The sequence below is a fragment of the Corvus hawaiiensis genome, chromosome 3 (genome assembly GCF_020740725.1).
Source record: "Corvus hawaiiensis isolate bCorHaw1 chromosome 3, bCorHaw1.pri.cur, whole genome shotgun sequence".
NCBI classification, from domain to species: Eukaryota; Metazoa; Chordata; class Aves; order Passeriformes; family Corvidae; genus Corvus; species Corvus hawaiiensis.
Window position 1 is genome coordinate 25,063,170 of NC_063215.1, and position 17,434 is coordinate 25,080,603.

A 17,434-nucleotide genomic window follows, 5' to 3' on the forward strand; every position below is an offset into this window, starting at 1 on the left:
AATACCACAAATTTCCCAAGACAGGATCTGTTTTTTTCCCCGCTTCATGTATTTGTTCGCTGCCTGGCAGCTTGTGTGTTGCAGTTCTGTGTGCTTTCATCCTTCAATATTGTTACTGCAGTCTAAGTTATGGTTCCTGGTGGTAATAAGTCAATATTTACAAGATTGCTCGTCGTGTAGGCTTTGGTCAGGTAACAATGAACCAAATGGGAATAATCCTCTTGCGTTTTAAAGGACTGTATCTCCAAATATTTAATGGCAAAGTATTTTCATTTATTCTACTTCATATTGTATATTTGATTTTATATTGAGTATAAAGTTCTATTGACAACTTGAAAATTATTGGAAATGCATTCCCCTTGTCTCTATGAATGAAATTGGTTGGTAGGTGATTTTTAAAAGAAGTCAGACAGAGATGAGTGCCAAATCAAAACAGTAAGAAGAAATTATGGCAAAAGAGAACATTTAGAGAGAAACTCAGTATTTGCCATGACATACCTTTTGAAGGTTATTGTTAACACCATTCATACCTCCTAGGTGTTTCCACCAGACCAGTACTTCTCAGGGTCTCTTCCAGAGGCAAGTTACAAATGTTTTGGAGACTCTAAGAGAAATCAAATTTAAGATACTGAAAATACCTCTTGTGAAATTTCTCTAGGTGGACTAGTTGATACAATTTTAAACGTTGGCCTAGTACTTAGAGTTACAGCACTTTGTAATATGTTGCTGTTATTTATAGCACTGATGAGGAACTGGTAAGTGGTCTTGTATACAGGTAGACAAGCAGAGGAAGAGAGATGTCAGGCTGCTTTGTGAGGGATACAGAAGGCTTAATTTAAATACCTGAAATAATTATTGCTTACCTTACTGTAGGCCCCCAGCTCTAGGGGCTGATGCAGTTCTCTTTGAGTAAGAGCCTCAGTTTCCCATAAAGTCTGCCATGGAATTACTGCATAAGAAGCAGTAGTGACAGCCTGCCAGGGATGCTGGCAGTGGAGAGTGACAAGCCTGCCTGCGAGGAGAGGCAGCCTGTGGGTTGCAGAGGGCTTTGCAGGCAGGTACACAACTTCCCTCCATGCTGTGCCCCACTGCCATGCCCCCCTTCCAGGAGGGACCCCCAGGCAGTGAACTGGGCAATGGTTTGTTAGATATGGTTTTTGTCCTGCACTCTGTCATCCAACTGCATTTATCTATGTAGCTAACAGGAGCCAGGAACTGGTTAGTGGTATCCCTGCCCTGTGGCAGCCTTTAAGCACTCCTGAAACAGCATAATTGGTGGGCTGCAACCCCACAAGGCATTTAATACAGAAACACCAGTGGCTGAGAAGTAGATGGGAGAGCACTGGGTCAAAGAGGACTGTTGGAAAGGTCAGGGCTGCTGAGAGATGTGTTGGTCTGAGCTGTATATTCCCTGGCAAACCCCTGGTGTCAGACTCAGAGATGGATGGTGGCCTACTTATTTCCCTGCGTAGAAGGTCAGAGGAGCAGGTAGATGAAGTGTGTACTGTGTCCTCACCTCTTCTTAGACTTGTTGCCTTGGGAGGGCTGACAAACCATATTCTCCTGGCCATTCACCAGCTGATATTAAACCTATGATGAAAAAGTAAGAAATATACATAAAAAGCTTTTAAAATAGTGATACACCTTCATATAATCGAGTATGTATTTTTAACCTTGCTTTGCACAAGGTTCATGCTTCAGTTGCTTATATTCCCTGTTTTGGCTCAAGCTCTCTAATATATATATGCATAATAATATATATATGCATTCAGGAAGATTTTTACTTCAAGGAAGAAACAGTTAAACCTGAGCAGGTGAGGTAAGGGTTGGAACCCAAACCATGCTTGCATTACCAAATTGCCCAAGGCTCCATTGTTCTAGTATTTGAGGTTTATAGAAAATAACTGCCTGGTTCCTCTCCTATGCCTGTAAATGATTATATGCCTCACATTTCTAACCTCTCCTGATACTGCCAGTAACAGCAATACAACCTCCATGTGGTAACCCAGTTGTTCACATCCATAACTTCTTTAATCTTTGTCCAAATTCCCATTTCTGCCAAAGAATGCATCAGGCACCAAGATAAGACTCAGGGAAATGTAACCCTTGCCCCAAATAACCTGTCATGAACTGTAATGTTTTATCACAAGAACTGTACTTTGCACAGCTGTGTGAAAGAGCAACCATCTGCCTGCCAAACCTGCAGTGCTCCCACACTCCATGGTGCTGACACCAGGATTCCCAGGTTTTGCCTGTTGGATTAGCTGCTGCCGGCTGGTTCTTTCCAAAGCCATGGCTGTTGGATGGCAGCAGCAAGGCAGCATTGTTGGGTTTGTGCCCTGCACGGATCCATGCATGGTGCAGAGCGGCAGAGAAAGCTGCAAAGTTCCCTCAGTGCAGGCTGTTGGGGGAATACAGCAGCAGAGCAAGAAGGAAGAACAGCAGATACAGCCAAAAGATTCCATGCTTAAAATAATTCAGTCCAATGCTAGTTATAACCTTCCTTTTAGTGTATGTATGGGTGCAGGTTTTGGTCATACGGATGACTCCCTGAGAAACCTTTGTTCTCAAATTTCTCATGACTCCAGTCTGCTGTAATCTTCTTTTTCATAAGAGCTGTATAATTCTGTGGCCCTCCACCAAGGAAAAGCCTTTAACTATATCATGAAATAGTTGTTCAAATTCCCAAGTAGAAACCTGTGTATTACTACATGTAACAGAAAATTGAATTTATTAATAAGCCTAAACATGTTCCAGGCATCTTGAGTAAAACACACTGTTAGCTAGCTCAGCAAATACTAGTGAGGCTGAAATGCCAATTTGCAAATAGACCAGCTGTATCAAGAAAGATGACATTGGTCTTCCATTGAATAGTTCATGTATTTGAATAATTTTACATTCCATTTTTATCTTGCTTTGGCAGCTTGTATTTCTGCTTCAGTTACTGAGAAATGGGTGGAATATAAGCTGAATAGATCTGTTTTTTCCCAGTGAGAAACTGAGTTACGTGAGGGAACATCTCCCAGCTGCTGTCTCACTGCTGCTTCCACATGCTGCATAAATACCACTCTTGGAAGTAGCTATTGATCATGGGCTGCAGGGTCTTTGGTGGTGTTACCACAGTTGTTTCTCAGCCTTTGTTGTAGAAAGATGTGGTCCTAAATGACTCAGGAGGTTGTTGAGAGTTAAGTAAGGGATAGGTTCTCAAAGACAAAGATGCTACAACTAAACAGACACATGCAGCTCTCAAGGGATGGCTAAGTGCTTTGGAAACACCTCAGTAGATACTACTCAACATTTTAGGCCTCTAAAAATATTGAAAAGGTAGCTTTCTTTTGGAGTTCTTGATGTTCACCTTATCACATTATTGCTCAATCCTTTGAGCCAGGCTATGTAATTACGGTCAGGCTTGCAGATGGCCATTAAGAGAAGCCTGCAGGACACATAACAAATAATTAAAGTGTCTGCAGAAAAGCTGCACAGGTAAAAAGTTACATGTTTAGGCTTGAGATTGTCTAACAGCTCATTTCCACATAAAGAGGTTCTGTGCCCTTCTCCCTGTCCTCCTTCTGCCTTGGCCTACCTCCCTTTATGTGCACTGGCTTGTGTTTTCTGACCCTGCACCAAGCCAACTCTAATTACTGGAATTGAGAAGAATATTAAACTGGAAAAAAGGTGAATCGGTTGTGATGGCATATGGCATTGACTCAAAGCATGAATGTACTGATGGGCACAAAGCTAATGCAAAGGATGTGACTGGAACTGGATCTGGGGAAAGGAAGAGGAGAAAAATAAACAAGAGCTTTATAACAATGGAAATCTGGTTAATGGTCTTTGTGGTAAAGTGCCACTACTCCTGAATAACAAATGGCCAAATTCTGTTCATGCACAGTCCAGCATCATCCTGCCTATACATGTTACCTTTGTTTGTCATTATGGATTTGTCTTTCACAGAGTGGGTACAAGTAGATAGAGCTGGGACTGCAATATGACAGATCAGTCAGTGAGACACCAGCAGCAACGCTTTGCTCTGAGGAAAGGTGGTCAATAATATTGGCATATTTTGTAATCTTGCCCCTCAGCTCTCTCCAGGAGGTAACAATCTCTCTTGCCAGCTCCATGGGACCAAGGTAGGCTTTCTTTCTCCTTTATTTTTTTTCTCATTTTTTTAGCTGCTTTTTTCCCCTTATCATAAATTCTGGAAAAAGATCAGCTTTCCATCTTCCTCTCAAAAATCTGTAGAAAAGCAAGACAGCAAATAAATAAATGGCAATGAAATGTACTGCCCGTGAAAGATTTAACATAATTCAGTTGGGGGAAAAGGAGGAAAGTTAATGGTTGGCAGCAACTAGTAATCACTCCAGCATTTCAAAGTGTTTTCCAGATTAACTGGAGACATTTTCTTTTTCTGTTGAAGTCAAAGACAATATTTCCATTGGCTGCAGTTGGGGCAGTTTTAATCCCTTAAGTTTTGAACAGTCCTGTTTTTTAATCTAAAATAATAAAGTACGATATTCTTTCAAAACTGGGTCACTTCTCTGATGTGTGGATTCATCATTCCATTTGACACTTATCTGATTGTATCCTCATTCTTCTGCTGAGGTTAGTTTAAGAGAAAAGGCAACTCCCAAGCTACCCTCCCTTGAAATGTCATCTGAGGCTTTCTTTTTCACTTTTTAAGCTCTGTGGAAGTACAGCCCTATTATAAAAAAAGCACAGCAAGAACCCAGCTTCCTCACACAACAGTGTCTTGGGGTGAACTTGGCAGTGACTCACCGTTGCCTCTGGCACCCTGCTTTTGCTGGGCAGGTGCAGTGGCAGGTACGAGGGAGCATCGGGTGCATGGCAGCACACAGGCAATTCATGCCAAAACACTGACGTGGGGAACAAGGCAGATGCCTGGACATGAACTGCAGAGGGTGTCCAAGACATCCACACAGGGCTGAAGATACAACATAGGAATTACTGGACCTCCTTGCCCTCTGTGTTGGTGGCTGGAGGCTGGGTGGGATATGCCAGAGAACTCAAGAGGGCATCTACATGTGAAAACCTGCATCTTTGTTGAAGTTCCCCTAGAGCTGGTATGTTAAGAAGTCATGGGTGAAAGTGCTAACCCACACAGAGAAGGTACTTGCTGGTTTTCCTTAACAGATTCTCTTCTGAAACCTTTAAAAGGATTATGGCTTATGCTTCTTTTTAAACAAATGGGCTATTTGTGCTGGTTTTTATCTTTGGCATAGCATATTGGACCTCTTGGCAGCCTGAAGGTCAAGGTTCCCATGTGCAGTTGCCACTGCCTTACAGGCAGCTCTCAGCCCAGTGCTTCTGGTTGCACAAATGCATCCCTCGTGTTCTGTCTCCTGGAAAACTAGAGGAATGGTCCACCTTCAAGTGGACAGATTAGCCAAAACTCAAGGACAAATCTGTCCTTCAGGTAGACAGATCTCCTTTGAAGAAAGGAGTTCTGTCTTTGTGTGTGCATGTACGCATTGGATACAGTGGTCTGTCCTGGCATAGATCAGAAGGAATTTCAAGCTTTCAATTTCATATTTCCCTATGACACCTTCAGGTGTTCTTTGTAGTCTGTACTGTGAAAATATATCCTACAGTCAGTCAGTCAGCCTGAGGACATTGGTGTAACTGCCCAGTGAGAGTAAAAAATGTGTGTTTTCTGGAGTTGAGCTGAAATATGCTGCTCTCTGAAAGGTCAGCTTTTAGCGTTGAGTAGAGAACTTTCAGTGAGAGTAGGAGTACTGCCACAGTAAATGCAGCTGGACATGACTGTGTCACACCGGCTGGGGACACAAGACCTGAAAACTAGGTTTTCATAGTTTGCTTAGTCTGTATATTTTAGTTTACTGTCTTGGATTACTGAGTCAGAACTCAGCTGCAGTTGAGTTGAACTTCGAGAATATTTACATAAAATATTACATTTTAAATTTCCTATTCAGAGCTGTACTGGGAGTGAGTTCAGTAAACAAAAGAGGGTGCAGAAGATCAGTGCTAATAAAAATTCTGCCTAGAATCTCATTAAGAAATTTCATCTGTTCCTGTGTACTGAATGAAGTAGGGATCTCTCGAAAGAAGCACGATGCAGTTGTATCATTAAAAAAGTGTATCATAATATGTACAAAACAGGATGTCACATTAAAGGCAAGCTTAATTCTGGCATTTCATGGCATTAAAGGGATTGACTTTGCAATAGTAATTTTCTTTCAGTGCAGGGCCATTTTTGCTTGGGTGGTGTGTGTGATTAACCTCATAGGTTCACAAAATTGGGAAGGTGAAAATGCAGGCCTCCTATGTATACACATGTATACTCATGGTGGCATTTATGCGTTCATCAGCAAGTTAGGATGTTTTTGATTCAGAACACATCCTCTGCCCTTTGAACTGCACTCAGAGAAGGCTTTCCCAGGGAGTCAGCGCCAAAAGGATGCTATGACACGTGTTCCCATTGACTTTAACACATAATATGCTGATAAATGAAACTTGTTTATTCCCAGCTCCAGAAGAAGTTGAGATGAACTGTCTGGCTATTTGCTTTTCATAATTTATTTGTGATAAGTGTGTATCTTGTGCCATTGGCTCCGTGTGCTGACCCTTGCCTTGGAGCCTTCAGAAGAGCGTAAGGCTGCCCCAGGCAGAGCAGCTGCAGCATTGCTGCACGGGGATGGCACATCTCTCAGTCCCTGCTTTGTTCACAAACCTCCACAGACTGGAGGAGCAGGGCCTCCTGAGCACTTAAAAGCCATATTTGTTGTGTCCTTGGAATGTGAGGAGTTTCTCATATCGTGCAACCTTCACCTTCCCAAATGGGACATTCTTCATCAAATTCATAGTTACCAAAGAGCTTCCCAAGGGACCAATTGTAGTCTTGTCAACCTAGGAAACAGCATGTTTCCCACCCAGTCAAGTTCTCAACAGTGACTGAACCCCTCCAAAAAGAAGGTGTATTTCATGTCTTTTCTTGTTCTCAGTAATGACAACTATTTTTGTCAACATTTTCTAATGACAGGCACTCTTAGTGATACCAAGGATGAAAATTTTCAGCTGTGTGGAAGTCTTGCAAAGTCAAATGAAGAACTTCATGTGAGAAATGCTGGACACTTCTTCCTGTAAACACTGAGGCCAGATTTGTGTATGGTACCAATCAGAAAGCACTGATAAATTATTGATTTCTGTCCTGATTTTATCATTCCTTAAAGAATAGAACTTACTTTTGCCTGCTATAAAGACAGTAGCTGCTATTCAGTAGCATATTGTACTTGTGAAGGAAGCAAGTTTCTGCATCTCAGATTTCTGCATTTGATAAGTTGTCCCACTTGCACACCAACTTTCTTAAAGACCTACAGAGCTGCTCAGCAGCAGAATCCAAAATAGAATTAAACCCAAGAGAGGAATTAGAAGATAGAAACTGTCCTACTTGATGGGGAAATGTTTGATCGACTGCACTAAGGATGTAGTTTATTTTAAATATTCTCATCCTTTTGAAATACTAAGAGATCTAGAAGTAGATTCTGCAACTTTGAAATGGAACATTGCTATATGTGGGGATGGTACCAAAAGTAAACATAATTGCCAAAAATACACAGAAATATTTAGTTGCTTTTCAGCAAGCACTGACCAAATAGAGGAGCTCTCCTGGATCAAGCTGTATGTTAATTACTGACCCATCATTAGGGTCTTTGCTTCTGAAAGTTTAACACCACTATTTTATAACAAACCTATAAGATGCTGTATTTTAGCAAATACTCACCACATTCCCCATTCCCGCTGTCAACCTGGACAATTCCATCTGAACAAAATGGCTGTTCTCATGCTCCCCTAAAATCTCTGCTCTCTGCTTTGATCTTAGGCTGCTTGGAGTTGAAAACAATTAAAATTTGTGGATGTGTTTCTTTGTATTGTTGTTTGGCCATACTATGGTAATATATAATCAATATGGTGTGTTTTCCATGGTAAATTACATCAATATGTGGCAGCAGTGCTATGAAAATCAGGTTTCCAATTCCTTGGTAGTCAGGAATTTCTGACCCAATATGATGCTATTTGAAATCATCTAAAAGAATCAAATATTCTGTAAGAAAATAAATGAACAGATCCTTTTTATCAATTCATTTTGTTCTTCATCAATTCATCAATTCATTTTTTGGTTTTGGATGTATCACCAAATGAAGCCAGAAAGATAAGAATTTATTTTTTTTCAGAGAAAATTCATCCATTTCTTATCTTTGGAAAAATTTAGCTGGTCTCTATCCTTGAGTGATGTCGTGTTATTTCTCTGAGCTAATAAAAAAGACCAGTGACTCAGCATCTGTAGCTTATAATTCAATCTCAGGTGAAAAGTTTGAAGAGCACGCCAACATTTCATCCTAATGTTAATGTATTATCTTCAGGAGAGACCATGGGAGCCTCCTAGAATGCAAAAAATGAATACATTTAGCCATAATTATTTTTAAATTCTCTGCTTGTTTTTCAGGTGGCACCTGTTATTCCTAAATGACTTTAATTCTTCATTTCGATTGACAGATCAAATTTGCCACCAACTCTGCCACTTTCCTACCAAAACTGTAGGAAACATACTAAAACAGAAAAAGGGATAATTATGGGAAGAAGTATTTTCTCTTCTGGCTGGTGAGTTGGTTTATTTTAATCTTGTGCACTATCAATTATTTCCAAAAGCTTCAAGTGGAAAATGCAGATGTAAACAGAATTTTGGTACTCCACAGAGCACAGCTTGAAGAGGATTTTCAGGAAAAAAGAAGTAGTTTCAGGAATTAAACTCAGGTGACTTTCTTTTTAATTGCACTTAAAAGTTGTGGGGAGAAGGGGGGTGCACAGACAGATGAGGCAGCTTCAAAGTATTTGTGGGGAGGTCACTGTGCAGCAGCATCATTTTCCATAAGTTCACCAGCACAAGGCCTGGCTGGTCCAGGAGTCCTCTTGGAGCAAGAGCACCTTGTCTGGGTCTCTCTTGCCCATGTCAATGAGGAGCATCACACGTGTCATGGTCTGATACAGTTCAAATCTATTAATTGATTTTGCAGAGGGGAGAACGAGAGTTTGTCATGATGCTTAGTCACTACTGACTTGAAACATAATTAAAATAATAACACAAAAACTTCTATATACTGTGCCCTGAGGGTTGCCATGAGGCTCCCATGCAATGCAGGCAGCTGACAGCTTTGTTTAGCTTTTCAAAAATCTGGTGACTTTCTGAATGCCTTCAGAGCCTCCTCTCCCAGCACTTTCAGTTTGCATTCCAGTTCCAACAACAGCTGCTCTTTTTCGGCTGTATGACTTGTGTGGCCCAGTTGCAGAAGCAGATGTGCCCTCCACACTCATGGAGAGAAGGCTGGACAGGATTGCTCTGCTAGGGTTGAGAAGTTGGTTCAGGGATAGGAATTGTATTTTTAAGCTGACATTTGCCAGAGTTGGTGCTAGAAGATATACTGTTGCCTCCCTCGCCTGCTCATTCCTACCCTCTCCCTTGAGTTTGCACAAGCCTGGTCTGAACAACAGAGGTATTAATCCAGCTGAAGTCTCAGGCAATGTGAACAAAAACACAAGCTGTAATCTGGCTCGGGTTTGTGACGTGGTTTTCCATCCAGCCACGTGGACATGTGTACCCACAGGAGGCAGAGCTGGAGGAGAGGGAGAGAACTGTCTTTCAGGGGACATGGGAGGAGGATGCAGGGTGGTCTTTGGGAGCTTGTGCTTCCTTGCAAGGTGAGGTCACATGGGATCGCTGAGCCTGGGGGTAGCTGCTAACCTGGGGACAATGACACCTATCTCCAGCAGAGCTCTGTGAGCCTTCATGAAATTTCTGTGATCTTTACTTCCCTGTGCTGGGATGGTGCACACATGAGCACCAAGCCCCACACCACAGCATGCCACAAGCAGGATGGCAGTGCTGGAGCAACAAGCATGAGCAGGAGCCCTCAGACAGCATTCCCCAGGCAGCCACAAAAACTGTGGAGATGGGCATGCTGCAACCTAGGATGAGTATGTGAAATGGTGTGTAGGAGATGCTGGGCGGTGCCCCCAGCCCAGCTGTCCTAGAATTTCATTCACAAGGTAGGTCATGAGCATTTATTGTACGACTTGTGTTCAGGGTGGCTTTTCACAATGAAGCTGCATAAAATTGACTTTTTGTGTGTTGAGAAACCAAGTCAGAGTTGTGGGGCACCTTTGCATCTACACACAAGCCCGTAGTAGGGATTTTGCAGGCTAGCTCCAGGGTTGGAGAAACAGAGGCATGTGGAAACTCGGGCTGTCCTCAAAAGAGGGCATTGCAAGGAAAGGTTTCAAGGTCCTTTACTAGTTAATGGTTGTTTTCTCTGTTTTGCAATACAGAACAACTAAATATTCTCATCTTGTTGGAACCAATATATCTTGTGTGACTTCTCTTTCATCTTCTTTCTTTCACCACCTTCTTTATCTCTGACTAGAAGAATATACATTAATTCCTAGAAAAGCTTACAAAAACCAAAAAGGTGAGTGAACTAATTTCACTGTGGTAGAACAGGGCAACTTGTTGGTACTTGCTGTTAGTGTGCATTGATTTTATCTGGTGGGAAGATGGTGGTGACACCAGCATCGAGGTGCCTTGCTCTAACAACTCACACATGTACAGGGGCTGTTGAGAGCTCAAAGAAGTGGTAGAAAGTGTAGCATCTTCCTCTGTGAAAATATGCACAAATATATTTTTGTTTTCTTACTCTTCCTATTGGGAAGATTTTTTTGATTTTTCAGCCTAGCATTCAGATGAAGGAAGACTCAGTGATCACAGTGTCCATCCATCTGTCCTACTCTAAAAACTTTTAAACAAACCACCACTCTTTAACATCATGAAGTGACACAGAGCTCAAAAGAATTAGAGTAGGATTCATTTCACCTAAGTTTACACTTCTGTAGTACCAGTGGTTCCATCTGAGATGATCTCTTTGGTTGTCCTTACGGTTAGTGGAGACCAGCTGGCATGTTTAACCATGATTCCAGTGACCTGATTTAGATGTCTATTGTGAGACAGGATGAATCATGGACTGAAAGTGCCTTCTCTCTTTTCTGCTTAGTTAGGATGACCATCTGAGATGAAGAACAGTGGGATTTTCAACATGACTCCTGAAGACCATCTCTACATAAGAAAGGAAGTTTAATGAGGCAAAGGTGAAGTGTGTGCTCAGCAGCAACAGTTGGGCCACTCACCCTGGATATCAGGCTGCCGGACAGAACATGCCCCTTGTTAGGGAGCCCTTCACCTAGGTGGTATTTAGAGGTCATGAGAAGAAACATGCTGAAGAAGTACAGCGGAAGTGAGGAGAAAGTCATAAAGAGCTTTAGGGTCAGGAGAGGTTATTGTGTTGGGCGAGTAAGAAAATAAAACATGAGTTCAAAATAAACAAGGCTTCACCAGGCTTACTGCTCATGGAATTAAATGATTGTTCCCAGAAACTCACTACAACTTTGTGTGCTGTGACTGCTCAGATAAAACAATTTCTAAAATAACCCTTTCAGTATTTAGAGGTCAAGCCCTACCTCTGATCAGCTTATGCTGCAACTTAGTAATTTTCCATTTCCCTTTCCATTTTCAAGCACGCGCTTTTGATGCTTTTTCCAAGAAGCACTCTCTCTTCTCTGAGAAAGTCATTATAAACACCTCATAGCCACCTAATTATTTTCTCTGAAAGTCCTCAGGCCTGCTAAACTCTTGATGATGGTTGAGTGGTTGGTGTACTAAAACTGCTGCCTCAGATTGATTGTTTCTGTTTCCTGTTACTTTCTACCTCATGGCTCCCATTCCAAGAGCTTCTGTTCAGAGCATTTCTTTGTTGAGCACAATAGATGTCTTTAGTCAACACACCTGTGTCTATAAAATTTATGGTAATGCAAGTAAATAAATGTGAATATGTTACTGTACTAGTTCTGTCCTGAATGTGTGAATGTTAGTGGTGGTCCTTCTAAACTGAAGGGTCTGGAAGTTGTTATGACAATGTCTCTAAAACACGCTCACCACTGCAAAGTTTCCTGGTTAAACTCGGCACCCAGTTGTTTGTGGAAGGAGATTGAAAAACAGGATTGAGCTGCACCGGGAAGGTGGCAACAATTTGTGCTTTGTCATGGTGACTCTCAACTTTTTTTAAGTCAGGCCTCAGTGAAAATGCAGTTGCTCCCACAAGCATATTCTTGTCTTAGGATCACTTTTTAATGCATATTTATTTAGTAATCTACCTCCTGGGAACAATTCCATTCATGTTCACTTTTTCATTATCAGCAAAGTGTAACTCATTACCCTGTTTTTCAGAAGGCACAAATGAGATAGTGAGCTAGTTGCTAGCTTAAAGCCATTGAGTGGGTCAGTGAGTCATCAGCAGAGTAGTTTGAATGGCAGGCAGGTTTTGTTTTGTGTTTCATTCCAGCAAAAACAAAAGAATGCAGGCTGGGAGAAAAACTTCAAAGCAAGTGAACTGGAACAATCACTCCCAAGCTGATCTTGACCAGAATTTGGTCCAGAGTCTGACGCTGAATGATGATGTGAATGCCAGATCCTCATTTCATCCTCAAAAGCTTCCTTCTCCATAAAACTCTGGCAAGGTTGCTGTCTGTTGTCCATGATACCTCTTTTGGGGTATCCTCATCTTCCTCATGGGACAGCAGAAGGAAGCATGGCCCATGTGGCATCCTTGTTGCCATCCTCTTGCAGAGGGAGCAGAGGCCTTCTGGTCATGGTATAAATTAACAACTCATCCCTCAGCATTTTCCAGTCTGACTGCTTCCATTCATGTCCTTGGTTATTAATACTGACCATTCCTTTGCCTTCATTTTACTGTTTTTTTCTGGTGTTCTTAAACACGTTCATTCCTGTGTCACCCATAACTACCCATAACTACAATTTTTGTGCCTGTATGCTGAGGGAGGGCCATAGGGCTGCCTTCCAGTGATTTTCTTGCAAAACACAAGTGAGCCACAGTTAGGAAAGTTTGAATGCAGTCTCTAAACACTGAGCTACCTGTCTGCACATGTATTTGTTCTGCAATAGCCTGTTACGGCTTAAGAATGTGAGCTGTTGGACATATTTCAGGTGAGTGAAACAAAGCATGAGAGCTTCTAAAATTGAAGACACAACAGCCTCAAAATGAAACTTCAAGCCAACAAAATTTTCAAGGGCAGAGAAAAACAGGTAATATCTGGAGTGGAATTAGTTCAAGATGGAGGCTCTTAAATTAACATGCCTACATGTAGGTAAAGTTAAAAATATGCTTGCTGCTTATGTTTGGCTATGGAGATCAATGGATCAGTGGAGACCAGTGGTTTGATTCAGTTGCCTAAATGTTAGTGCCTTTGGAAGAATTTCAGAAGTCTGAGATGTACCTGGCACTTAAAACATAAGGGAAACCTATGTCCTTTTGGGATGGCGGGATGCCAGACAGGACACCCTCCCAGCACACAGGCAGTGCTGGACATTTATGTGTGAATCTTGTCTCTAGCCAATACAGTCAGTAAAGCCTGAGGAGCAACTCAGGTTACCCTACAGTAGGACTTGGGGGTGACCAAATAAATAATTTGTGTGCCTGCATTGGCTGATAGTGTACCTTTGACTGCACTGCCTGTAACTGAAGGTTTAATATCTAGTGCATATATAGATGCCTAAATTTATGCTTCCTGACCTTGGGTTGTCCTCAGTGTTTCAAAGGAGCAGTGGCAGATATGAAAGCATTTAGCTTACACAGCAGCTAACGCCTGCAACTCCTCCAGATGCATGACTGATCTGGCCTTTTTAAAGCACTCTGCCCTTCCAAAGAGATATGATCATATGGGAATTCTTTGAACACTTGTTTCTCATATGAACAGATCCCACTTCTGGTAGTGACCCAAACTGACATCCTCCTGCTCTGCTTCTACTGCATGAACAAGCCTCTTTGCTGTGATTTCCTGCAACCATTTCAGTCCAGGAGACAGGTGTATCTATTGTTTCAAAGGATGCTGTGTGATAGAGAAGAATTCAAGCTGCTGCTAACAGCTTAGGGTGTTATGACTCACATAACACCTTAAGAGAGCTGTGCATTGAGTTTTAATACATGATTTATTATTACCACAGGCCTGGGCCCTAGGGTATATCACTGTGTCCCACAGCCGTAGGGAGGAGGAGGAGAGAAAAACCAGCAGGCAGGAATTGTGCAGCAAGATTGATCTATTTAATTATTTTACAAACTCTTTTATAGACTTTTTTCTTCATAGTCTAATTGGACAAAGGATCAGCCACCCCTTGGGGTGATTGGCTAAAATCCTAAAACATCCATTGTCAAAATATTTTTCTACTGTACTATAAACAAGACTTTTCAAGGCCGCAGGTGTTTGGTTGTTTACATAACTCTGCTACCTCTTCTGTGAGAGAGAAAAGTCTCTCACGGGCTTAGAAAATAGCAAGAAAATCCTTGCTAGCAGCATTTTTGTATCCACAATTTACGATCTTCACTTTCCTTTTTTCAGCTTTGTTAAGATTCCTTTGCAGTCTAAGTGCTTTGCAGTTCACTGTGCTGGTCTGCCACATCTGTTCCTCCTTCAGAAGAGTTGATCTGTTACTTCTGACAATGTGGCCAAGGTGTCCTTTTGCCAGAACTTGTTTGACACCAGCAATGAAGCAAAGGGACTCTGAAATGTCACTGACAGCCATTTTGGCTGCTTCAGTGCATTTGCTGTTGTTCCACTGAGTGTGATCTAGTGGAAAGCAAAATATTCTTATTATAGCAAACCATAATTCACTGGCTGAACTCTCAAGTGTATGCAGTGACCAGCATTACAGCTTTAGAGCAGCAGCTGGGCCAGGAATCTGTTGGCTGCACCGTTCTCCCAGCAACATAGGAAATAACTGTTTTTCCCATCTGCTAAATGTCAGTAATTTAAAAAATGTGTTCATACTGCACTGAGAAGAGAGCAAAATATGTTCTTGCAAGAACTGGTCCTGAGCTGAGCTACCAGCATTTAGCAGACTGGCTTGGGAAGCTGAAACGAAATGTATTCCCTACCCTGCAAGGGTGGTAAATATTAAGTTATATATTCAAACTGGAACAGCTCTGACAGAGGAGACTGAAAAACTTTCAGATAGGTTGGTGGTGAGATCACGTAGCTGCAACATAAAAACCAAGTCCCTGGTGTGAGCAAAAACATTACAGATGTATGTCCTCCCCAGTCAAGACTATGTCCTTTTCCCTGTGAAAGCAGGGATGGTACTCTCTTGTGGTGACCAGAAATTCATCCTGGATCCAAGAAACGTTTCCCTGATACTAATGCTGTCAAACCTCATGCACCATTGTGCCCTTTGATTTTAGCAAATGGGAATTTTTTCAGTTCATCCTTGTTGAATTGCACTCTGCTGTTTTAGGATCATGGCACCAGCCTGTTGTGATCATCCAGGGGTACGAATCTTTTCTCCCAGGATGTTTATGGGCAATAGATGGACATGAGGGAAGAGAAAGTGGGCAGACCACTGCTGAAATACACATTTGCACATGATGTAACTCTTGCCTTGTATGTTTTTCCCCTCTTTCTCCCTCTTCCCCGGAGCCGCCAGCACTGCTGCCCGAAACAAGCACTTGATGGCTTTGCTTTTCCCCCGGTACTGCCGTCAGCTTCCCACTGGGACACCCGTGTCCCCGCGGCCGCAGTACGGCCGCATGCCCAGAGGCAGAGACGCGTCAGCTCCGGCTCTGCCGCAGGGCCCGTCCCCGTCTGTCCCTGCTTGTCGCCCGCGGGGAGTCCGACGCCATCTCCGGCCTCTGGTGCCCTCCAGTGTCTTCTTCCCGGAACAATTCAGGAGAGCAAAACTCTTCAGAGATCCCGCGTAGAGTGATGCTCCTTCGGGATGCGTGAGCATCAGGTGCCGAATTGAAGATTGAAACTAAATTAACTGGGCAAGCCTTGTGTCCTTGACTAAAGGCAGGAAATAGAAGCGCCCAGCTGACATTAAGTCAGGCTAAGAAAGACAAGCGTTGCTGCGTTCAGTAAAGCAACACAGCATTCCTGGTTATCTGAGTAACAATTCAGAGAGCAGCCTTATCAAAGATATTCCCTGCATAACCATTTGCACCGTAGTTAAAAGGCGGCATTACCCAACATAGAATGAGAAGCTGTGATTTGTTCTGCAGCTGCTTTCACTGAAAAGAACACAAGTTGCAGACTGAAAGACCTTTAATCTGAATTTATTCTCTTCCTTTAGGGAAATAACTTCAACAAATTTACTGTTTGGCTCAGGATAATCTCATACACAAATTTAACACAAAACAAAAGCAGTCTGTTTGATTTGGCTGTTTCTAATTAAATTCAGTAGAATTCTGACCCTACTCAGTTATTCTCACATCACTACAGAATCACAGAGTCACAGGATGGGTCCGGTTGGAAGGGACCACAGAGGGTCACCTTGTCCAGCCTCCTGCCTAAGCAGGATCATCCTAGAGTACGTGGTACAGGATTGTGTCCAGATGATTCTTGAGTATCTTGAGTGAGGGATACTCTACAGCTTCTCTGGGTAACCTGTTCTAGTGCACAGTCACCTGCACAGTAAAGTTCTTCCTCATATTCAGGTGGAATTTCCTGTGCTACACAGGCATTTTACTTATAGAATACATGGTGTCCTTCAAATGAAAAAAGAGTACATAATCTTGGGTAACATTTATCCTATAAGCATTCCATGAAAAGAAGCAGGGTACCAATTTATAGGCCTCTACATACTGGGTTTAAGTTGCTATACTGAACACCATAAATCTATGCAAGACCTAGAGTTAAACTATGGATAATTTACAGAAAACCAGCTGTCTCTAACTAAATATTTCACTCGTATTATTTAGCTGTTTTTGGAGGAAAATGATGACATAATAAGCTCTGAAATATAGCTGCAATACAGAAAAATAAGTTTTCCCAAACCCTTAATAAACAAGGCAAATATTATAAGAAATAAAGGATCCAGATAGTTTCTACTTTAATCCATGTTTACCTTAGTAGTGCTGGCAAATAATGCATTTTTCGAGACTTGCTTACAATATTTTCACGTAGTTTAATTGTAATTTCTGTCTTTCTAGCAGTTTTTACAATACAGTCTGGCTTGGCTCCCCAAAACCATCCCTGAATTTTGAAGCAAAATCGTCCCTTTTGTTGTCACATAATCATCATCACTACCCAAGGCAGCCAGGACTAGTGGACATACCAGCACACACACAGGTCAGCCATTCACTTCTGGACTGCAGTGTGGAGACTAGAGGGGCAAATAGATCCCCTTCTCCAGGCTTGACTTAGTGGCCATAGCTGGACACCCAGTGCCATTTGAAATGCTCTTCAGCACCAGGGCCATCTGCACAAGGGACATTTAGACAACTGAGTCCTGATCCCCAGACTTGATGTGCAGGTAAGCACACCCACAGGCATGCAGTGGCTTTTC